Here is a 26,514-nt window from a genome sequence, read left to right as displayed (position 1 = left end):
CATCGATCCCCACACAATAATAGTGGGAGACTTCAACACCCCACTCTCACTGAAGGATAAGTCATTGAAACAGAAACTAAGCCGAGAAATAACATCATTAACCAATGCCATGGGTCAAATGGATCTAACAGATATCTATAGAACCTTTCACCCAAACAAGAAAGAATACACCTTCTTCTCTGCACCCCATGGAACCTTCTCCAAAATTGATCACATCGTAGGTCACAAAGCAAGCCTCAACAGATACAAGAGGATTGAAATAATACCTTGTATCCTATCAGATCACCATGCTCTTAGGCTGCAATTCAACAACAACAGAAATAACAAAAAGCCTACACGTTTGTGGAAACTAAACAACTCTCTGCTAAATGACACCTGGGTCAGGGAAGAAATAAAGAAAGAAATCAAGGAGTTTCTGAAATTCAATGAAAATGAAGAAACAACATACCCAAATTTGTGGGATACATTGAAAGCAGTGCTAAGAGGAAAATTCATAGCACTAAGTGCCTTTAAAAAGAAATTGGAAACATCGCACATAAGCATCTTAACAACACAACTGGAAGCCCTAGAAAAAAAAGAAGCAGAAACACCCAAGAGGAGTAGACGCCTGGAAATTATCAAACTCAGGGCTGAAATTAACAAATTAGAAACTAAGAAAACAGTCCAAAGAATCAACAAAACCAAAAGCTGGTTCTTTGAGAAAATCAACAAGATAGACAGACCATTAGCCAAACTAACTAAAAGGCAGAGAGACAGTATTGAAATGAACAAAATCAGAAATGAAAAGGGAGACATAACAACAGACACTGAAGAAATTCAAAGAATCATAAGATCCTACTTTGAAGGCATATACGCCACAAAATTTGAAAATCTAAGGGAAATGGACGATTTTCTTGATCAAGTTCACTTGCCAAAGTTGAGTGAAGAACAGATAAACAAGTTAAATAGTCCCATTTCCCCGACAGAAATAGAAGCAATCATCGATGGTCTCCCAACCAAAAAAAGCCCAGGGCCAGATGGTTTCAGTGCAGAATTCTACCAGACCTTTAAGGGCGAGCTAATACCGATACTCTTCAAGCTACTCCAAAAGATAGAAATGGATGGAAAATTACCAAATTCATTCTATGAGGCCATAGTCTCATTGATACCTAAACCTCACAAAGACTCAACAAAGAAAGAGAATTTCAGACCAATTTCTCTTATGAACATAGATGCAAAAATACTAATAAAATACTTGCAAAACGAATACAGGAGCACATCAAAGATATCAATTCATCATGACCAAGTAGGCTTCATTCCAGGCATGCAGGGATGGTTTAATATACGGAAATCCATCAATGTAATCCATCATATAAACAAACTGAAAATAAAAACCACATGATTATCTCCTTGGATGCAGAGAAAGCATTTGATAAAATTCAACACCCATTCATGTTTAAAGTTTTAGAGAGATCGGGGATACAAGGCACTTTCCTCAACATAATAAAGGCTATATACAGCAAGCCAATAGCCAAAATCAAGTAAATGGTGAGATACTCAAGGAAATTCCTCTCAAATCGGGAACAAGGCAAGGCTGCCCACTCTCTCCATATCTCTTCAATATTGTACTCGAAGTTCTAGCCAGAGCAATAAGACAACAAAAGGAGATCAAGGGGATCCAAATGGGAAAGGAGGAAGTCAAATTATCCCTCTTTGCAGATGATATGATAGTGTACATAAGTGACCCTCAAAACTCACCAGAGAACTCCTAAAGCTGATAAACACCTTCAGCAAATTGGCTGGATACAAAATTAACTCAAAAAAGTCTGTAGCCTTCCTATACACAAATGACAAGCTTGCAGAGGAAGAAATTAGGAAACCACACCCTTCACATTAGCCACAAGCAATATAAATATCTAGGAGTTACCCTAACTAAGCAAGTGAAGGACTTGTATGAAAAAAATTTCAAAACTCTGAAGAAAGAGATTGAAGATGACCTGAGAAGATGGCGTGATCTTCCTTGCTCATGGATCGGGAGAATTAACATAGTAAAAATGGCCATCCTACCAAAAGCAATCTATAGATTCAATGCATCCCTATCAAAATAACTACACAATTTTTTAAGACATTGAAAAGTTCAATTCTGAACTTCATATGGAAAAACAAAAACCCAGAATAGCTAAAACAATCTTGTACAATAAAAGATGCTCCGGAGGAATCTCCATACCTGATCTCAAACTGTACTATAAAGCAATAGTACTTAAACAGCATGGTACTGGCACAGCAACAGGCTGGTTGAATCAGTGGAATCGAATCGAATACCCAGATATGAATCCACACACATATGGTCACTTGATTTTTGACAAAAGAAGCCAAATCCATTCAATGGAAAAAGGATAGCATCTTCAACAATGGTGCTGGTCTAACTGGAGGTCTATGTGTAAAAAAATGAAACTGGACCCATATTTGTCACCTTGCACAAAACTCAAATCCAAGTGGATTAAAGACCTCAACATAAAACCAGAGACACTAACTCACTTAGAAGAAAAAGTGGGAAAGAGCCTGGAACATATTGGCACAGGAGACAACTTCCTGAACAGAAACACCAACGCCCAGGCCTTAATGTCAACCATTAATAAATGGGACCTCATTAGGCTGAGAAGCTTCTGTAAGGCAGAAGACACTGTCAAGAGAACAAAGCGACAGCCTACAGACTGGGAAAAAATCTTCACCAACCCTACATCTGACAAAGGTCTAATATCCAAAATATATAAAGAACTCAAGAAATTAAACACCACCAAACCGAATAACCCAATTGAGAAATGGGGCTTGGAACTAAACAGAGAATTCTCAACAGAGGAGTATCAAATGGCTGAGAAACACTTAAAGAAATGCTCAACCTCTTAGTCATCAGGGAAATGCAAATCAAAACAACTCTGAGATTCCATCTTACACCCATCAGAATGGCTAAGATCAAAAATTCAAGCGACACCACATGCTGGCGAGGATGTGGGGGAGAGAGGAACACTCCTTCATTGCTGGTGGGAATGCAAACTAGTACAGCACTTGGAAATCTATCTGGTGCTATCTCAGAAAAATGGAATAGGGCTTCCTCAAGACCCAGCTATTCCACTCCTTGGAATATACCCAGAAGATGCTCCAGCACACAACAAGAAAATTTGCTCAACCATGTTCATAGCAGCCTTATTCATAATAGCCAGAACATGAAACAGCCTAAGTGTCCCTCAGTAGAAGAGTGGATAAAGAAACTGTGGTACATATACACTATGGAATACTACTCAGCTATTAAAAACAGGAATTCCCGAAATTTGTGGATAAATGGATTGAGCTAGAAATGATCATAATGAGTGAGTTAACCCAGAAGCAGAAAGAATCAAATGGTATATACTCACTTATATCTGCATACTAGCCCAAGGGGCATGTCCCACGAAAGCCTTCACTTACCAGGAAACTGGGACAGAGGGGAAGGCATCCTATTGGGACTCTAAATGAGAGACGCATGGGAGAACAGCAAAATAAAAGGATCCAGAGGGTCCTAGAAATCTACAAGTAGAACAATATGATAGGCAGATTTGGGCCCAGGGGTCCCGCTCAAACTAAGGCACCAGCCAAGGACAATACAGGAGGTAAACTTTAAACCCCTTCCCAGATCTAGCCAATGGTCAGAATATTCTCCACAGTTGAGTGGAGAGTGTGATACGACTTTCTCACATACTCTGGTGCCTCACATTTGACCATGTCCCCTGGAGGGGGAGACCTGGTGGCACTCAGAGGAAGGACAGCAAGTAGCCAAGAAGAGACTTGATACCCTATGAGAATATATAGGGGACGTAATCCCCCTCAGGAACAGTCATAGGGAGGGGAATAATGGGAAAATGGGGGGGACGAATGGAGGATACAAGGGATGGGATAAACATTGAGATGTAACAAGAATAAATTAATAAAAAAAAAAATTCAAAAAAAAAAAAAAAAAAAAAAAAAAAAAAAAAAAAAAAAAAAGAAAGTGAACAAACTATTGTTTCATACTGATAGAACTAGTAAAATCATTATTGTACCAAATCAAGTTGGCATGCTCACCCTCTGGCCGCTAACTTGTGTGCCTATGTGTATGATAAGAATATCTGAAATTCCCTCTATTTTTCATATTTCCAGTGTACATTACTAACTACAGAAATCATTACTGTGGTGATTTGAATGAAACGTGTTCATCATATGCTATTGTGTTTGAGACTCTGTCCTCAAATGATGCTGTTATTTGGGGGGGGGAAAGTTTTGGAACTTTTAGGAGGTTGGGCTTTACTGGACTAAAAAGCATCAAGTGGAGCAGAAAGCAATGAAAAGTGTGCAGTTGGGAGAGGAAGCAGTGCTAGGCAGTGGATTCAGAAAAGCACCAGAGCCAGGGAACTTGAGACAGAGTTGAAATACCAAGGAGGAAGCTTTGTCAGATGATTCCATGAGGTTCTGAAGATGGAGCCCAGGTTTCAGTGGAGACCCCGGTGTTGGAAATTCTAGTGCTGGGATACCTACCAAGGAAAGTTGCATGCAGGGAATCGAACTGTCCTAAGTGGTGGATGTAGATTTTAGGCTATGAAACTGAAATGGAACCCTTGAAATAAAAAAACCACTGTGTAAGTTATTTATCAGAGCTAAAGATTCTTGAGAGAAGCCATTGCAGGAAAGAAACTGGATGCAATAACTTGAGCAGAGACTATGGAGAAATGCTGTTTACTTACTTCCTTTCCATGGGACTGTCAACTTTCCACTGCAAATTAAATAACTCAGGACTACCTCTCTAGTTCTGTGCTAGGCAATACATGCATCCATCTATTCTCATAGGTCAAGATGGCTCCACTCAATAGTTTTCACTGGCCTTTGATCAAAGTGTCTTCAAAATGCTGGGGTCTCCATTGCAATGGATTAGGCATCTTCCCCTGTATCCTTTCCTGGTCTCTCATGGTACCAAACCATGATTTCTATCCATGACTTTTTATTACTAGGATCTCCACTGCAACTGGAAATGCAAGTTCACAAATTATCCTTTTCCCTTTGAACAGAGACTCCAGCTTTGCGGAGGGGGCCAGGCCTCCATTCCTCCTCATGCGTGAGTCAAGATTCAGCCTTGGCCCATCTCTAACACAGCTTCTATATTTTGACACCAAGGAGGTACTTTACAGAAGTTCTCGTATCAATGATGCTGGGCTCTAATTAATTACAGCTGATAGTTCAGACCTAGCTGCCTAAAACTCACAGATTTTTAGTTCAAAAAAGTCACAGTACTAGCCGCTATGGAGACTTTGCTTACATCTGAGATCCCACATGCCTACACTTTGGCTTTACTATCCTCCAAACCCGACCGGAACAGCTCATTCACCTCTGAGCACTTCTATTCCAAAGTTCTAAACCTTTTCATAGTCATCTCAAAAAGATTTCACCAAGTTCCTGCCCATCACTGCAGTAACTCAATGTTCCTGATACCAATTTTGTTCTAGTTTGCTTTAGTTTGCCGTCCTGAAACCTTGGCCAAAAGTAACTTGAGGAAGAAAGAGATTATTTTAGATTATAGCTTATAGTTCATGAACAATAGATGTGAGAGAAAAATTCAAGGCAGAAACCCGGAAGCAGGAACTTAAACAGAGACCATGGTGAAATGTTTCTTAGTGGGTTGCTCTCAATGGCTCACTCAGCTTGTTTTAAATATAACTCAGGATCGCCAATCCAGGGCTGGCACTGCCTACAGTAGCCTGGGTCCTTCCGAATCAATTATTCATCAATAATATGCATCTTAGGTTTGTCCGCAGGCCAATCATATGGAGGGATTTCTTCAATTTTTTCCTTCTTCTCAGGTGACTCTTGTGTCAAGTTAACAAATGTGAACCAGCACACATGCTTCAAACAAAAGTTTATAAATCAGACTTTGCTTCAAAACCACATTACACTGAATTTAGGCTAAGAAATTAAGTTATGTTTCCCCCAGGATCAAAATATGACTGGTACAGATCATATCCTTATACCAAAAGTGGAAAAGTCAGTGTTTATAAGGAAACTGGGTTACTAAAGTATATAGCCTCATATAGTAAGGTAGTCTAAACATAGGTCCTTGTTTATTACTAAAAAAAAGACAATGTTCATTAAATAAATATATATTTTAGTGTTAGACATTTAAATATATTTCTGCTTAAATTTAAAACTTTAAAATTGAGACTCTATACAACTCTGACATGGATTAAACTCTCAGACATAGTACCAATTGTTTTACTTACAAATGCCTCTGAGTTCATTTTATATTTTTTTCATTTTATGTTATCTACCTCTAAATTTTTTCTGTTAATCATAGTGACTCCCATTAACATTTTACTTTATCATGTATGTTGAACTAATATTGGTGTCTTCCTATTGATGAACCCTGCCAATTCAATTATACTTTAAAAATTAAAGACCATTGGCTAGAGGGGGAGACCTGGTGGCACTCAGAAGGACAGCAGGTTACCAAGAAGAGACTTGATACTCTATGAGCATATACAGGGGGAGGTAATCCTCCTCAGGAACAGTCATAGGGGAGGGGAACAAGGGGAAAATGGGAGGGAGGGAAGAATGGGATGGTACAAGGGATGGGATAACCATTGAGATGTAACAAGAATAAATTAATAAAAAAATTAAAATTAAAATTAAAGACAGCTTAGTGTGATAATTTATATTTTAACTCCAGAAGACTCTTGGAAGAGCCACTTTGATCTCTTTGAGTGTAGAATTAGTCTGGTTTACAGAGAGTTCCAGGTAAGCTATGACTACATTGTGTGACTGTATCTCAAATAAAGGTAAAATAAACACAATAACAAAGATGTTAAAATGTTATTGAATATGTTTATGTCTAGTTAAAATAAATTTATAAGCACCTCCACTGCTTTGAAAAACTGTATGTTAATGAGCCATTATGTGCACATGTCAAGGTGGCTGTATTTGTTTTATTTCTATAATTTCCTGTTGTCCTTTTATACACATGTACTCTGTTGTGATGTGAGGTCCTGGTTAATAATTTTCTAGAAGACTGAATAAGAAATTGAGATAGGGTTGAAGTATTGAAGTAGCAGTTATGTCCTATGACATGAATTTTACATTCTTATGTTGACATAAAACAATTATTAATTTGGCATGCAGTTTTAAAGATCAGAGGTTTTGGCCCATCAGATAAAATATAAAATGTAGTATCTCAATAACTTTTTCATCTTTCATAAAGTAGCACCATCCATGATAATTTTTAAAGTTCTTCCAGACACTCAAACACGACTTTGAACAATAAATAGATGAAAACTATCAGGAAATGATTTGCAAGTGCACTTTATTAAAATGTTCAGTGCTCTTGCATAATAAACACCTTTTTACTGTAATCAGTATCCAGAGACACTAAAGTCAGTGGAATTTATTTTGCATACTTTCCCTTGGATTTTTAAGTATCACATTTGGCTTGATTGTGTATTTTATCCTTAATGTTGAGAGTGGTACAATATCATGCATCAAAAATAACCTATCTATCATATGCTATATTTGTATGATTATATAGATTATATATATATATATCATATACATTATAAAACCCATACAGCTTTATATTGTGAATTAATTCAGAGTCTGGTCTTAGTTTTCTCCTGACTTGAGAATGAGATCCAGACGCTTTAAGTCCTGAGGTTCTTGTAGCACAAAGTCAGAGACAAATGCAGCATGTGAAAAAAATGTCAATACAGAGAAAGATAATGGAGCCATGAGAGGTACAACTAGGTCACCTGCTTCCAAAATAAAGTGAAGACGGTGGGAGAAAGTGAGGAGTATAGAGCCACATGAGTAAAAGTTTAAATAGCAAGTAGACAGAATAAAGATTGATGCCATCCACATAGATTTAATGTCACTTACTACACTTAAAATATCAAGGCCTGAAGCTTTATATTCTTGAAAATATAAAATTAAAAAATTATAGATGGAATTATTCTGAAAAACACAGTTCAACTATCATTTTACCAATGTGTAAAATATTCTAGGAAATTAAAAACATCTTTAACAGCTTGAAGAAAACAACTAGTAGGATCCTAAATAAATAGTAGGTAAATTATGAAAACCAAAAATTTAAAAACTATGATTAGAAAAGTATTGGGTTGTGCAATTACAATTTCTCAGAAAAAAAGAGAGCTGAATAAAAACAAAAATTATATGTTTGCACAAATAACTAACATTATAGAACACTATAGGTTCTGTGAACCCAAGAAACATACTATGTATTCAAAGAAAAAGAATTGGTATAAATGAAGAAAAAATGATGGAAGGAAGAAAAGAAGAAGAAAGAAGACAGGAATGAAGGAGGAAGAACACAAGGCTAGAAGCCTGACTGTAGACTGTAAAGTAAAGTCATGATCAAAAGAGAAAGGAAAACTGCTATATTTTATATCCCTATTGAGCTATTTAATCATTTGCCAGTGATACCTAAGCAGATTTCAGTGTCAAAAAACAAATCTTGTACCTTCATTTAAATTATATACATGACTTCATTTTTATCAAATACATACACACATGCACACAAACTTAAGTAGAACTTGGATTAAATAGTATTAATATTAATAAATTCTAGCAATGTGTCTTATTTGTAATGTATTTATGGTGTTCATTTATATATATAATCTTAGTTATTTAATACACATATTAAATTTAGTTCTTAAATTCTGAAGGCAAAATTTGCTGAGGTGACAATGTAATATAACAATAAAACATGCATATGTATAGACTCTTGGTTTTGTTTCTATTGTTTTAATGAATGAAATATTGATTCTAAACGCTTAAATAAATATATGTGTTCTTAAAATAATAAATTAATATTCAATTATATTTAGAATAATAATCACAAAAATAGTCAAAATGAGGCACCATAATTCAGGAAGGTGATTTAAAAAATACTGGTAAAATCTTAAAAGACAGATGAATTTTTTTTCTGATAAAACATCTATCTGAAAGTTAAAATTATTTTTTCAATTTTGTAACTGGATAATTAGTGTAAACTGGATAATTAGAAAATTTTTCTCTTGCATTGCTTCTATTTAGTACAGATACCAAAATAGCATCAATATCATCACCAAATAAAAACATTGAAATTGATAAGACTGTAAAATGTTCATTGTTTCTGTTCAGATTTGCCGATGGAATGACAGTGTAGACAGTGGATTCCATTCCAACGAGTTTCAGCAACACCTCCTGCAAAAACCAGAAGCAAGTGAGCATGATACATTCCTAACATGACTGAAAACCAGGGGGTCCATCTAACATCTCCTCAAATAAATAAAATTTCACAGTTATTAATAGTCTGTTCCTTAAAATTTGCATAGTGTAGGAGCAAACACTAATGCAAGATTAAAGGAAACACTCCATGAAATATTTGTTACAAAATGATAAGAAAATAATCTATAAATGTACATTGGAGAGAAATCTGTGCTAGAGACTGGATGCACAAAAAATATGCCCATGAATGTAGTAAGTATATAAGAAACGAATTTTAAACTCGACCATAATGTCTAATTATTTGGCCACATGTGAAACAGAATGTCCAGAGGGACTTTCTGGACAATGAGGCTGACTTTACTGCTTATTCTGTGAGGAATGACAAGATGCAAGGCTAGCCTGTGTCCCTTAGATACAGCTACAAAACTTGTATTTTTCATTTAATTCTTATAATTCCAGCTTACAGACATCAGTATTTTATCAATGGTAAAAATCTAAAGTCTTTCTCAGCCAGTTGGTATTCCTTTGTTAGGAATTCTCAGCTTAGTTCTGTACCCCATTTTTTAATTGGATTATTTGGTTTGGTGGTGTTTAATTTCTTGAGTTCTTTATATATTTTTTCGATATTAGCCCTTTGTCAGATGTAGGGTTGGTGAAGATCTTTTCCTACTCTGTAGGCTGTCATTTTGTTCTGTTGACAGTGACCTTTGCCTTACAGAATCTTTTCAGTTTGATAAGTTCCCATTTATTAATGGTTGATCTCAGGGCTTGAGCTGTTGGTGTTCAGTTCAGGACGTTGTCTTCTGTGCTCATGAGCTCAAGGCTCTTCCCTACTCTTTCTTGTAACAGATTTCGTATGTCTTGTTTTATGTGGAGGTCTCTAATGTATATACCTGCAAAATAAGCTTAATTCTAGATATAGTAGTGTGGAATTCAAATGTAAGTTTATTCTTCACATATTATATGTGCATACATATGTATTATGTGTCTACTTTCATACCCATATAACTCAATTATAATACAGGATTTACTTCCAATACTTTGAAAGTGCTATTGAAGGCTGTTTAGGATAAATAAGTTTTACAAGTTTATTGTTAGCTGATCAACTCATGGTCATGTCAATTAATAGTTTATTATTATCACAAGAATACACATCTTAGGTACAACAGATAGATATGATTCTATAGAAAAATTAGGTAAGATAGTTAGATAAGGTCTTCTAAAACCTCAAAGACATGCAAAATGTGGAATTTAAAATGTTTTTATTATTATAAAGATACACTGACAATGAGACAGGTTAACTCCTAGCAACACCCAGCCTACCTCAAAGAGGATGATAAGCATCAAAGAACCTCCTTATGGAGATAGCTTCAAATGTGGCAAACAGCCACTAGGAAAAATGTCCTTGTTTCTACCATAGACAGAATTCTGCCCCAAAAAGGAGAAGCTTGGATGCAGGAAGAGTCAACAGCCAAACTCTGCCAAGACAGGGTAAGCAAGACCTCAATAGTTCCTGCCTGACAAATATGTCTGTCAGAGATATTGCCCAGAAGGCTAAAAGAAGATGATCCAACATAGTAGAGAGTTTTTGATGACTGTTCAGTTAGCAAATAGTCTCTGTCATTTTCTCATTTGGAAAGCTAATAACCTGCACTCCCGGAATACTCAAGTAATCACGTTTATTCCTTCTCAAGTCTCTGATGGGGTTGAAGACCAAGTAGCTTAGTTTTGCAGTGAAGCTTAGTTGTTTAGGGGTTAAGATATTTTTTAGGTCTAGATAGATGTTTTAAGTTGATAGTGACAAGATGTGATAGAGATTGATTTACATTCAGAATTTTAGAAGCACCAAGTTAGGAAAGATGCTTTCTTCAAAGCTGTCAAATACAAATAGCCAAAACACTAAGAATGTAACATTTATATATTTCCTGATTGTGTCATGGTTCCTCTTGCAATATGTAACAATATAAATGTATATGTAAAAAAATGTTTAAAAACTAAAAAATAATTTTATTTTTAAAGCTCATATATATATATATTTAAATAGCAAATGTGCAAATAATAACTCAAATTTTAGGCAGAGGAGAATGGAATGTTCCAACTGTTACTGTCAATACACTCAAGGAGAGACGGTATGATGCAGTGAAGAAGTTGCAGTAGCCTGTCAAGAAAATATGTTTTGTAAATTAAGGGAGGCATTGTGGGTGATCATCAGTGAACCATAACAAGAGGCAGCCTCACAGAGATGAAACCACTGACATATACTTACTAGAGATGGGCACCAAAGCAGAGACATGACTGGCTTCTCTGACTCAGCCATTGTCCCTTCTTCCTTGTTTTGTGACTGAAATCAGGTTTTCTGAGCCTGGCCAAAGGTAGAAAATGACTGTAAAAATCAGTTTTCTGAAAAGCGAAACAGCCAGAGAAAGGTGGTTACAAATGTGAGGACAGAAAGAGAAAAGGACAAAAATTTCATAATTTAGTGAAGTTCTGTTGGTAAGAACACTGCATGTTAGTTGTTAAATGATAAAAAAGAAAATGTATCTTCATCAAATGAACTCAACACAATATTTTTAAAAATTATTTCACTGCAGGATATGCTGTTTTCTGAAGGGAAGTGGATGAGCAGTGGCTCTGCGGGAAAGGGGAGGTAGGGTGGGAGATGGGAGGAGAGGAAGGAGGAAAGGCTGTGGTTGGGACATATTATAAGTGACAATAATAAATAAATAGGTAAGTAAATAAATGTTTAGTTTGAAGGATAGGTTGTGAATTTGAAGAAAAGAAAAAAGGAGACTTTAATATTTTAATCTATATCACTCTGTGTTGGCATTTTAAAGTATACATTTATGCATTATGCCGAAAACTAAAAAGCAAGCCAAGGAGTCTCTGGTGATGTTTAAGACATGCTAATTCATTCTGTGTGATAGTTTAAACCTTAAGAGTTCAATCCAATGCATTTAATAATTCCATTGAAGTAAACTGTATGTTTCATCCTATGTAATTTAGCAAATAAAAAAATAATTAAACTTTAGTTCATTTTAGACAAATGTTTTCATTAACATTTGGGAATCACTCACAGTTTTGAAAAAATATCCCATTTGCTAAAATGAGGCAATTAAATAGTGCAATTTAAAATTCATAAAATTCAGAGCTTTGGCAAGAAGGTAGCACACACCTGTGATTGCCGAGTTGCTCTGAAAGTTTCATTTCCTGATATAAAATTCTAAAGCTCTTGGCTTTTATTCAGGCACAATTGAAACAGCAACAGAAGCCAACTTTCACATAAATAGCATTTAGCTCCCCAGAGCCTTGCCAGACAACCCACACTCCTTTTTTAATTTTCTAGTTATATTAGTATTAAAAGTTTTAAATCCTTAAATGTTCTTTGTTTACAACGTTGAGCCTGGTTTGAACATACTTGGTACAGATCATCAATTTTCAGAAATATTTATATAAATCCTCAAACATAATACAATTTCTACATCTTTCTTCATTCACCAGTTTCATTTGAATTTCCTCTCTATGAGTTTTTTTCAGTTTTAATGAAGTAAAACCATCTCACTGAAAAACAAAGTGAGGGAGTTAGGATTCGTTATTATCACAACACATGGTCATTTAACTCATTGCTCTTTGGGTGAGGTGTTAATATTAGAGAGTAGAGACTGCACATCTTCTGTGATGAGGTAAAACTGGGAGCTTACGTTTCCTGTCTTATTCTTTCTTAATCAATATTTGCCATATTTACTGAGAAGTCATATTAAAGTTACCAAATCATATCATTTTAAGAAAAATGTAAATCAATTGACAAGTGCTGAATAAATGTCAAAAAGTAAAAAAATATGTATAATGTTTCCTATTTACAGCACATTCAGAAAAAATACTAATGTGTGTACTAAGGTTGTGTGATCACTGTCAGAAAGAACTCGTGAAGTCTCCCTCATAGTACAAATTGATTGAGTGTATCATAATATTAATAGAAGGTTGTTGTGCATAGTTGATTTGTTGTCAGGTCAAGAAGAGTTGAAATGGAAGGCTGGTGACCATCACCTTGTGAGCAGTCATATCATTTGTAGCTATGGTTAATCTTCACTGTCAGCATGAAAGGCTTTAGAATTTCTAGCGATTGAAAGTGACTCTTATGAGCCTAGAAGAGAATTACCTGACAGGTCGAGACCCAACCTGAGTGTGAGTTGCACCATCACAGGGATGAGAGCTGGATGGAACAAAATTATAAACACCAGGAAGCCAGGTAAGAAAAGTCCTCCTCCTTCTTCCTGCCTGTGCAGATGAGCGTGCCTTCTGTTACACAGTTTTGCAGCAATGCAGTGATTCGCTGCCAGGTCCCTGGCCATGATGTACTGAAAGCCTCTAAAACATTGCCTGATAAAAATTTACATTCCAGATTTATTTTGGATAATTTTTCACCTTGCCAAAATTTAATGCGTCAGTGGCCTTAAATTCAACTTCTAAAGTTTATCTTGTCTCTAATATTGCTCTGTCTGATGATGGCCATCAAAATTATCTTAGTTCAGGAAGTGTGAAAGTATTCATATCCTTCACCACCATATTTCTACGGTTGCCATATTACAAATTATTAGTTTAAACAATATGTTTTCTCAAAACTAAATCTTTGTCAGCAAATGAGCAGTAAACTAATTGCAATGAATATCTTAGTAGTTGGACCACATAATAGTTGAAAAATAAACAATTATATAACATTTAAATGTTTCTTACATACATAAATGTTCCTCCTACCTCAGATCTTAAACAAATTGAATACTTTAATAGAATTGAGTTAAAATCAATTTTCTTATTTAGTATTTTTGCATCTATGTTCATAAGAGAAATTGGTCTGAAATTCTCTTTCTTTGTTGAGTCTTTGTGAGGTTTAGGTATCAATGAGACTATGGCCTCATAGAATGAATTTGGTAATTTTCCATCCATTTCTATCTTTTGGAGTAGCTTGAAGAGTATCAGTATTAGCTCGCCCTTGAAGGTCTGGTAGAATTCTGCACTGAAACCATCTGGCCCTGGGCTTTTTTTGGTTGGGAGACCATCGATGATTACTTCTATTTCTGTAGGGGAAATGGGACTATTTAGCTTGTTTATCTGTTCTTCATTCAACTTTGGCAAGTGAAATTGATCAAGAAAATCGTCCATTTCCCTTAGATTTTTGAATTTTGTGGCGTATATGCCTTCAAAGTAGGATCTTATGATTCTTTGAATTTCTTCAGTGTCTGTTGTTATGTCTCCCCTTCCCAGATCTAGCCAATGGTCAGAATATTCTCCACAGTTGAGTGGAGAGTGCGATATGACTTTCTCACGTACTATGGTGCCTCACATTTGACCATGTCCCCTGGAGGGGGAGACCTGGTGGCACTCAGAGGAAGGACAGCAGGTAGCCAAGAAGAGACTTGATACCCTATGAGAATATATAGGGGGAGGTAATCCCCCTCAGGAACAGTCATAGGGGAGGGGAATAATGGGAAAATGGGGGGGGGGAGGAATGGGAGGATACAAGGGATGGGATAAACATTGAGATGTAACAAGAATAAATTCATAAAAATAAATAAAAATTAAAAAAATCAATTTTCTTCAATAAACTAAAAGTACTTTTATTTAAAGCTGTGATAATAATGCAGATGTTCATTTTCATTCCCTCCTCCCATAGTAAACATTGATGCCTTTGTGTGAAAGGTATTTGGAAATTGAAAATTACATTCTCTATTCAAAGACTTTAAATGCTTTAAATACAGTATATTCTGATACTGATAATTAGGTACTCTAAAATACCATGTATTTGGTTTATATGCAAAATAATTTTTCATCTGTTAGAAAAGATATAATTCTATAGACAGTTATTCTATATGAAGAAATTCTACTTAATATAGATTAAAATAGCCAATTATACCTTACTAGACAATGTAAATTATTTATGAGGAATGAAGTAGATTGTTGTGGTTACTTTCTCAAAGTGTTTAATATAGATTATAAAAAAAACTGTTTTCATTAGAAAGTATTATGTAAAACATATGCAAATAAAAATATAATGCTCATAGCTTCCTAACAAGTTTCATTCCATCTTTAGAAAATAGCAGTTTGTACTCAGTGCTATTATATTTAATAAGTATCAACTTTAAAACATGAAAGTGAGCATGGGATATTGAGAAGTTAAACATGACCAAGTGACTTGACAATTATTGGGAAACTAATGGGAGAAGATCTAAGGAAGTCATGTGGACACTGATGCCAACTCCAGGAGTGTGCGTTGTACTGGGCCTTCCACAGCCTTCCACCGTACCAACCATTTTCAGTTAAGTCAATGGCCCTTTTACTTAAGCATAGCCTATATGAAACACAGCTGCAAGTGTCATTTTATTATTCAACAATCTGTCTATTCTTCCAGTCATATATACTGATGACTGTTTACAGACACTGAGTATAAAAACAAAAAAAATTTAAAATAATTTTCAAGTAAAATAATTATGAAAAAATTATAATTTAGAAGACTTCTGGTGTTCATACATGAGAATAAAACCTTCAGGTGTTCACAAGCCACACTGGAGAAGCAATGCTAATTATAAACATCTTTAGTGACCATTGCACTGGTAAAAATAAACTACACTAGAAATTACATATTATTATTTCTCTTAAAATAGCATTGAAAATACATTGTCTTTTATAGTATATTTGTCATACTTAGAATTAGAATTTACTATTGTATAAAATTTTGGAAATATATATCACCAGGAATATTTTTCTTAAAGAATTTTAAAACTTGAGGTTTAAACGTCTTCATAAAATTCTATGCAACTTTATATTTAGAAATGACATATATGAAAATGTTATAATTTCAATTCTGTAATGTTATTCAAGACCTTCTAATAGAATTGAATAAAGATCAGAATATATCCCACATGAAATTTCCATTCTTCAAAGCTTCATGTTTTTTTCTACCCCCACCATTAAAAATGTTTTATAGATTTGTCTTTATTTTATTTGATGTGTATGAGTAATTTGCCTGTATGTGTGTATTTGCACCACATTCAATACTGGGGCCCAAAGAGTTCAGATGATGGTATTGGAGCCCCACATAACTGGACTTAAAGATGCTTGTGAACTGTGTGGTTCTAGCAACTGACCCCAGGTCCTCTGTAACAATAATTGGTGTTCTTAACACCTGTGGCATCTTAACTAAACTTCTCCAAGTCCCTTCACCTTCTCCTTTTTATTTGATGCTTTTTGTTTTTCAAGACAGGGTTTCTCTGTAGCCCTGGCTGTGCTGGACTCGCTTTGAAGACCAGGCTGGCCTACAAATCACAGAGATCCACCTACCTCTGCCTCCTAAGTACTGGGATTACAGGTGTGTGCTGCCACACCGAGATAACTCCTCCTTTTTAAATACCGTGCAGAGACTTTTGCTTCCAAGGCACACTATGGATCTATTCTGCTTTATTCACTTTTGCCTTTTAAAAAACATGATACCGTGTATTTATTGCTTTATTGCAGTCGTTATCATCCTAAATAGACATTTGATTGACTCAGTGTAAAATCCTGGTTTTATTGCTCAGGCTCCCTCTGCCTATTTCTCATATGCTTGAATACATTGTAGATGTATAGGTGTGATTTTTGTATGATTTTAGAGGTTTACAGTAGCATCTAAACTACTCAAATATAGAAAATATCTTTACTACTTAAACATTGACACGGAGACCCCTCCAATTGACATTGAGAGTTAACTCACCAAGAAATGTGGGAACCTCGAACAATACATATGCCTTTAAGGTGCAGTTTTGATAATTTAGTATACACTATTGTGACACGTTAGCCAACACTTAAAAATCCTTGCTTTGACGTTTAAAAGTAATTAATTATCTTCTAAATGACTTCAGGTAACCTTATACCAAAGTGATCTCTTAGACCTCACGATAAAAATGGAAGAAATAATACTCAGTCCAAGTGGTACACAAGGACTTTCGGATCTAGAGACTTACAAGAGAGCAGACTATGAAGAGGCACCTCAGGCACATTGGAATAGCAGTGTGTCCAGGTGTCTTCAGAGTACTTTAATCCACTCTTAATGGAGTATGCACTCCACAATAACCCTGCATTGTATTTCTATCTTACTGAAAGCTGTGACCTCCAATATTTTGTTGCTTCTTCCAGAATTCTGAAGTACATGTATTTATAGGCAAAGAAATGGCAGAAATATAAGCAAAATGAAAATGTCACACTTACAATTCCATAATATGTAGGCTTTTAAAAGGATACAGTAGGAAATTTCTACAAAGAAGTCCTAATACATTGATCACATTCAGTTCATGGTCTAATGGCCAGAATTAGTGATGTTTTCCTGTTTAATTTGTATCATGAAATTTCAAAATCATTCTTGTAATTTAATTTCTTGAAGTATCCTTTTATTATGCTTGCACTTGCTATCGTCTAGCCGGATGCCTAAAGAATTTACTTCGTTTCTCATTCTGTCACTTTTCACTTTTCTGTGTTCTCTACCCACTTAAAACCGAAGTCTACTCAATGTCTGCTTGTACATTGTTTGTACCAACATTCTGAACATTGTTCTCTGAGTTGGTCCATATGATTTACTCTGGTTAATTACTTAAGTAAGCATCTTTAAAGGTTTCCTCTAAGCACATGGTTAGACATAGTAATAGAAAGTATTTAATAAAAGCAAAGAACTCTCAAGAATGGGTGAGAACTAGTGAGATGGAGGCTTTGACGGATGAAACGCATTACTAGGGTAGGCTTTAAGGATCACTATCCCCACTATCTCTCTTTATCTGCCTCTTTTGTGTGGATGAGCATTGATCAGCCAGCTTCTTACTCCTCCAGCCAGCCATGTCTTCATGGCCATGAATTTTATCCTTCTGAAATTGTAAGCCAAAACAAATCCTTTCCTTCTGAAGTTACTTTTTTGTTGGGGGTATTATATCAACACAACAGAAAATGTTAACTAAGACATGTTCTCCAGCACTGTCCCTGTTGGCTGTGATGCTGCATCAGAGGGTCCCAGTGGTGATGTGATGGCTGGTTTATACTGAAGTCAGCTGAGACCTCCAAGCCTGTAAGTTAACAGAGGAGAGATCCTTTCAAGTCCTGCCACCTTGCCAAGTGACAGCAGGGGTTCTGCTGAGCCTGGTCAGGCCACCACTGAAGCTGCATACAGGCTCTCTTCTGTGTACTTGCCCAGCTCCTCAGCAGAGGAACAAAAAGCACAAGGCCAAACATGTGTAGCATTTGAAATCACGGGGCCATGGTTACCATGGGTTCTTTTTACTCAAGTTCTCTCGATCAAAGTAGCGTGTACATCCAGCATAAAGCAGAAGAGGGAGGAAAATCCCTTTTACTTGGGAACTAAAGCTATGGCAAGATTAGAAGTGATGGAAAATGCAAAAAGTTAGAGTCAAGAAGACATCAGCAGAACTCGGGATTCTTACTTCATGCTTGAATTAAAATTCAATGGTCTTGAGAGAAAGGGTAAGGGAAAAGGGAGGGAAATCAATAAATAAACCAGAATCTTGACCCTAGTCAGACTGTCTGGTTTCTTCTCTACAAGCCAGACTGTCACCTTGCATTCTGATAGCTTCACTTCCTACGTCCTGTTCATGTGTCACTTTCCCACCGTCACTTCCACATGCGAGTCATACATTAGTTCATCTCCCATCCTAGGTTTATGCAACTCATTATCACATATGTAGAACAGAAAAATGTGCAGTGACTCTTTTACCTGTTACTAGTTTATTCATGAAGGGTTAACTTTATAATGTAGATATTTCATGCACGATATATAAAAATGCCACCACACTGCTTCCTTCTTCTCCTCACTTTGAATAGCAAATACAATGAGAACCGAGGTCATGCATAATCAAGCATTCTCAGTAATATGACCTGTTGAGATGATTGGAGTGTGTCTTTAATTCTAGATATTTCCAAATGGTAGGAATTTTCTATACAATCACTGCTCTCTAAAATGTATTTTCTAGTATCTGCATGAAATGTGGTTGTCATAAATTACTCTTCTGCACAGTTCCATCACCTCTAAATGACACGGTCTTATATTTGGTCTCAATTATTAGAAGTATTGAAAGTGTCTGTAGAAATTTATCCAGAAAAAGTGGAAAGTCTGGTGACTCTTCCATACTAATGGCAGTCATGTAATTATGTAATTATGGAAAAAATTATAAAGTCATATGATAAAATGTCAAAAAGCTTTTGTAACTATATTTCAGACTGACACTGTGCCATGTGTAAATCCTCTTTAGCATAGCATCCTGTGATCACTTGCAAAAGCCATAAATTGGCATCAGAGCTTAAATGATTTTTATCATGATTGATGAGCAGATCATTTTAGACAAAATCAAAAGCTTTTTTAAAAGTCAATTTCACTACTATTTATTGATTGTTCTCAGGAATATGGAGCTAGGTGGAATATATTAACAGCTTAATGGACATTGCTTGCCATGAATAATGGAAATGGAGCTTATGATTAATGATCTACTTGTCTGAAGTTGATGTTTGCACATGTCCTCAAAGTGTAGACTAGATAAATCTACTAGAATGTGGAATGAAATAAGAATACTATTCTTCGTTACTGTTTAGTAAGCCAAAGTATATTTGAAATATAAAGGCAAAAACTCCACCATGACCAAAAACAAAAAACAAAACAAAAATAACAAAACAAAACAAAAAAACACAAAAAACACAAAAACACAAAACAATGTCTTTTCTTAGTAATGACTCAGATTTGGGGAAACTGTAAGCAGCATATATTATGTGAAAAAAAATCTATATTCAAAAATAAAAAGTAGCCTATGTATCATAACACAAAAATTAAATAAAACAACACATATTCGTACTAAGGTGATGTGATATAAATAAAGTTTCTTACCACATGATGCTTGCCAACCTTCATGCACTACTTAAAACTCTTTGGCAGAATTTAAAGACTGCATTGTTAGCCTCCAAGTATGTAAAACTGGGGATTCATAAACTGTTGCAAACATTTAACTATACTTGCTAAGTTGAATGAAGTATTTTGTTAGTTTTGTTATGGTTAATCAATAGTTACTATTATATCCATTAGAAAAGTATTTTCCCCCGTGGGTATTTTTCTTGACTAAACAAAAATAAATAAATAAAGATCTTGAGAGTCAATAAGACAATAATGTATTCAACTGTGTCAACTCAGCATACATCATTTATTTAATTAAAAAATAGGTGTTTTGTCCTATGTGTTCAGAGACTTAATTTGTCTTTGTTTAAAAGGTGCCCCTAATGTATGATCATACTTTCAAAAATGCTGTAACATTTATAATTTTACTAATTTAAAGTAAATTGTTAGTCTTTTAAACTACATACCCCTACCTTCAAGGTAATAATGCTATATCATTTATTGATTCCTGTCCATTTTTAAATTTTTTTCTGACAAGAGCTTTGAAAAATAGGTAAGAAGTTTCTTCAGCACATTCCAAGTATTGTTCTCCTATGCTCTCTCCAAGCAATTAAACCACTTTCTTTTATATCTCTACGTTTCTAATTCTTAGGGAAGCCTTACCATTCCACTTTGTGCCACACCCCTACCCCATGAACTCCAAAAATGTCTGTTAGGAAGATACCAAGGCTCATCATCATGTTCTCCCACTTTTCGTGTCTAGAGAACAGGATAAAAGAGGAGAGAGACTTTGTCAGAAAGGTAGCCCTGACAGTCAGCCCACACAGTAGAATATGTCAGCACTGTTGGGGACCTCCTCCCCATTTAGCCTTCTCTGTTTATGGTTCCAGAAAGCAAAATCATCCTGCTGACTGTCAGACACAAAGTCACAAGCAGCCCACTGTATGTCAACACCTTACTTGTGTTTCCAACCTTCTGGCTCCATTTATGTAACAGTCCCTTCAGGAAAATTCCCACCATCTGCTTCCTGATTGGGCTTGACGGGTTAGAACGTAATGGCTATCCACAGTGCGTCAGCTGGACTGCTAGGTGCCAGCTCCCTGCTAAGGACTGATGCTTATTAAGGAAAGACTGTGTTAGATTTGTTCCCTCCATAAAGAGCAAGGGGTATACTCTAAACATGAAGATCAAGTGTTACTTTGCTCAAATGAAAAAATACACTCTATGCCAATATTAATTGTGGGAAGTGAGCAACTGCTTCAAAAACTTCTTTTGACTTTATGTTATAAGTGAGACTATACAGAATCATATATGTCATGGTTCTTGTGCTGGAAATCTCATTTAGTTTAATTAATATATATTAATAATAATGATAAGATTCCTTACTTGTTTTCTTAGTAGGAGGACATGAAAATTTCATATTTATTTAATAAAAGTGCAGAAATACATATTTATAAATTTGATTGATTTTATGTTGATTTTTAATATTGTAATTGAAGTGCTAATACTTCTGAATTCCAGTCTTAAGTGGTTCTTAACTGATACCTTTAAAACTGAGAATTAACAATAAAAAATGGTGAATATATTATCTTGATCGGGTGTTTTGTGAATATAATGTCATAGCATAGTTAGAATTCTTGTATCATAGAGACTTGAAAATATATCACTCCACCATTTTCTGAAAAATATTTAGAAAAATTTCCACATATATAAATTAAACTGTATAAGCATGTGTTTGTACTAAATGACTTGAAAGTTCTAGACAAAACAGAAAATACATTTTATTATCATTGCACACTCAAAAATGTTATACAGCCTGGTATGGTGGCACATGCCTTTAATCCCAGCCCTTGAGAGGCAGAGGCAGGAAGATTTCTGTAAATTCGAGGCCAACCTGCTCTGCAATGTGGGTCCAGGACAGCCAGGGCTACACAGAAAAACCGTGTTTAAAAAAAAAGAAATTATATAATTATCAAAACAATGATTTTAAATGAGTAAGAGATAACGTATAAGTAAGTAAGGCAGAATACATAATTTATTACACTTAGGCTAAGTATAACGTAAAAATACATAAGGATTGTTCAATATTCCTCAAATGTATTGAAGAATATTAAAATATAGAGATTCAAGAGAATTGAATACAGGCTCTAAAAACGGGGAAGCTCAATCTCCCTAGAGTCTTGGTAAAAAGTTTAAATTATTAATAAATTTGATACTGAGAAATAAGTCTTAAAACTTTCCAAACTCCTATGTAATGAAGAGAGATTTTGTCCAGGTGAATTTTTTATTGTGCACGCGCATGGGTGTGAAAGAAAGAGAGTGAGAGAGAGAGACAGAGAGAGAGACAGAGAGACAGAGAGAGAGACAGAGACAGAGACAGAGAGACAGAGACAGAGAGACAGAGAGACAGAGAGAAACAGAGACAGAGACAGAGGGAAATATAAAGTCTGGATTCTAGTGTACTGGAGCTCTTCTAGCCCATAGCTTCATACTCTTTCATATATTATATATAAATTATGTCTTGGGATTTTAATATTTTATGCTTATAATACTTACATATGTATGCTACACCTGCTTTAAAAATAAACGCACTATGTAAGTGTTACATTTATCATTGCTTTATTGGTTAATTTTCTATTGCTGTGATAAGCACAGCTGAGTGGCTTTATAGATGAATGCAAAATCATTATCCAATTGTATAGATCTAGGGTGTCCAATCACTGGGTCTCAGCTGTAGTTGGGAAAACTTCTATCTTGAGAAAGTGTCTGTTATAGGATGAAGACAGTGCATCCCTACAAAATATCACAGTTTCTTATGTGACTCTGTTGTTCCAAATAGCAAGAGCTTGACAAAGTTAGCAAAGACATATGTCTTTAAGTCAGTGGCTGCTGTCATGAATAAACCATTATAACTTCATGAATTTTTAACCGTTAGCAAATACATCTTATTAACAAGTCTTAATTTCCAAAAAACCTTGTTCGTGTTTTTGTTCTCGTATGTTATTTTTCATTATTGGGACAAAAATCAACTTAAAAAATATCCGTCTTTATGAAAAGTATCTTAGAGGCCTGGTATGTTGCTTCCTTAGTTAGTATAAGGAAATGAAAGAAAACAAAACATCTTAAGATACTTCTGGCTTTTAAACATGGGTTAAATACAAATTATATGTAAATTACATATATATTTATATAATACATGTAGCAAATTAAAGTTACCTATACATAGATCTTTAACTACCAACACATTTTATTACAAATTTTAAGATAACTTTCAATGTTAGGGATTTTATAGATGTTTAAAACTACACCATAGTGTTCTTACAAATCATTAGATAAAATGGGAAATGCACTTCTCAACAAAAGCTTCAAAGGTATCTATGACCTCGAATGGAACAATTTTTTTCAACCATACTCCAAATGGTTTTATAGATTCCAAGATAAATTTTAAATTTCATCTAAAAGTTTAAAGATAATAATGACCTTGGATGCTAAAACATACTTGTAGTTAAAACTCAAATGCTGGTGGGTATTCACAGAGCTAAACACTTGTGATTATATTTAGCGATTTTAATTTAAAATTCTCTTGATTAAAAAAAAAGTAAATACCATGTGAGAAGCAACAGTAACCTCTATTGGAGATGGATCACCTCTTAGCTGTTCTCAAGTGCATAATATATTTTCCTCAGATGTCCTGTTGTTCTCCTGCCTATTACAGAGCCAAGGTTTAGCCTTTCCAGGACAGAGGTTTTGGGGGAAGCTTTTAGTCAAATATGCTGGGGTCTAAAGTACACATGCCAAATGCCAGCTCCAAAGCCATCTTGTTTGGTTGTTTGATTGGTTGGTTGGTTTTGGTTTTGGCGTTTGGAGACAGGGTTTCTCTGTGTAGCCTTGGCCGATCTGCAGGTGCTTAATAGACCAGGCTGGCATAAAACTTACAGAGATCTGCTTGCCTCTGCCTCCATGAGTGCTGGGATTATAGGCATGCACCACCACTCCCTGCTTCTAAAGCCATCTCTTACTTAAGAGATGTGACATTTTGCCCATAACATTTGTCACCATCTGTGAGAAGTTGGAAATCACATGTGCCATTTTCTGGCCTCTGGGAACGACTATCAAATTTGTACTGAGACCAGGCCATATTGCACTGATAATTGAGTGTTAAGGAAAGAGATTTGGAAAAAAGCAGGTGGGAAGTGTCAACAAGCAGCCCATGGTTAGTTAGAGAGAAGGGACATGTCCTTGGGAAAAAAAGGTGACAGCAAAGAATTTACAAGAGCAGAACAAAGAGGAAGTGGGACAGACGTGGGAAAGAGTTCTTCATAAACAGGAATCCCATGAGAAGGAGAATTCCAATAGCCTAGGAAAAGAGACACAAGATAAGTGTCATACAGCCACAATAAAATGGTGTCCTTAAGGGCTACCAAGACCTCCCAGAGAAACATGTAGGATTTCACTGGGGATAAGTCCCTTTCCACTTGGTAGGGAACTCCAGAGGGAGGGAGGAAGACTCCCTGAAGCACCCTTATGCCTTTCATTGAGCCAGTGACCAAGAGAGAGAGTACAGGAATCAAAGAATGAGCAATGGAGACAGAACAAGTCTTAATATGCAAGACATAGAGCAGGCAGCTCTAGGAAAATGCTTATCAGAGGAAGCAAGGAGACAAAATTGGGTAGAGCAAGTGTGAGAGACACCTGCCTGAACAGACCTAGTCTAAAATTGGAGTTGAATATGGGGGGTGGCAAAAGGCAGCATAAGCAGATGACCCATATGGCAGGAGGGTCAAATTGACTGTTTGCTTTGAATTAGAAGGGACTAGGCTTTCAGGGGCTCAAATGTGTCTCTCGAGGGTTTTGTCACCAAATGTAAGTGATGCCACAGGGAAACCGCTGAACTGGACCAGTCCATGGGTAGAAAGAAAAGTTTATTGGGGGAATAAACCACAGGATTCTTTCGGAAAATAGAAGGCAAGAGGTTGCTGGGAAAGCATGTGTATTTTATGAATTATATGCTACTAAGATTGGGGTTTTTAGAGCCTGTAATCCTACAGACTGTTAGGATTAATTTGGAGGTAGTTGCTCCTTTGCAAGGTAGTTGATTGATCTTTGGTGCAGATAAGTGAGGTGGTGGTTTTCTTGGTAAACAGAAACTTGCCTTACCAACTTCCTGAGGAGTGCTGAATTTAGGCTTCTGTTTACCCAACAGCAACCTTTCATTTAATTGGTTAGATCCCTCTGGTTAGATCCTTCTGTCACCCATCACCAGGACTGCCAGCATGAGACCCAACAATCCTTTCCTACTTAAAGTGGTGAAGGACAAAAGGAGACTTACTGCTTTCCAGTCTTCCTCTGCAGATGCCCTGCTGTTGCCCGTTCTTTTCTCTGAGGCATTTCCCTTGGATTGAAATTCAGGGTACTATATGTTTATATTCCCTTTGTTTCAGAATTTTCTGTGCCTGCTGACTTCTGTAGCACTGTTTGTGTGTGTACATATTCACCACTTTAGTTGAGTATTTTTCTTATGTGCCTGTGTTTGTTATTTAAATTCCTCCTTCCTGAAAGGCTGCTATCTCACTTCGGATTCTGACAGCTGGGCCATGCCTTTAGGTTGTGTGCTTGGGACCTCAGTGTGTCTCTCTCCTGGGCTGATCTGCCTCCATGTGATTTCCCACATGGTTTACATTGGCTGTTGCAGAGTTCTGAATTATGCTTGTTTGTTTTCAGGCTCCACAGACACTGGATGTTGTTTGCTTTTCATTTCAAACAGATTTCATGTTGTTTTCTCCTTTTGTATTTTTTTTCCTCTGTACCTGGTAAGACTCATTTACTGATTTTAGATATTCTTTCAGAGATGTTTTCAAAAAATTTTTACAACTCTGCATAAAAAGCTCTGTCTTTTACATTTTCATTTGCTATATTCTGATACCATATATTTATTCCACAAATACTCTTTCTAAATTGATCTAATTAGATTGGTAGACTAGAAAATTAACAGAGCAGCACAATGCTTAAAACAAGAATACGATCAGTCTGCAATTGCCAAGAGTAATGGTTGGGTGTGATTGTCCTTCCTTTGCTACTGATGCAAATTGAATATCACAAAATTTTTGTTTATATGTACCAGAACTTGTTTTTACCAGAAAGTCATAGAGATTGAAAATGTTGAGAATATAGCACTTACACCTGTCAACGTCATCTGTGGGCACTTTATGATGCATCATGCCAAGAAAGGCATCCTGTGATGTGACAGAAGAACCTCTGTAAGCTCAACTTCTCATTTTTTAATGATCAAAGTCATAATAGAGACTTTAATCATCTAACACAAATATCACTGCATACAAATTCATGAATTGCTA

This window comes from Acomys russatus, chromosome 9 (genome assembly GCF_903995435.1).
Source record: "Acomys russatus chromosome 9, mAcoRus1.1, whole genome shotgun sequence".
Classification (NCBI taxonomy): Eukaryota; Metazoa; Chordata; class Mammalia; order Rodentia; family Muridae; genus Acomys; species Acomys russatus.
Note: the sequence above shows the minus strand (reverse complement) of the source record.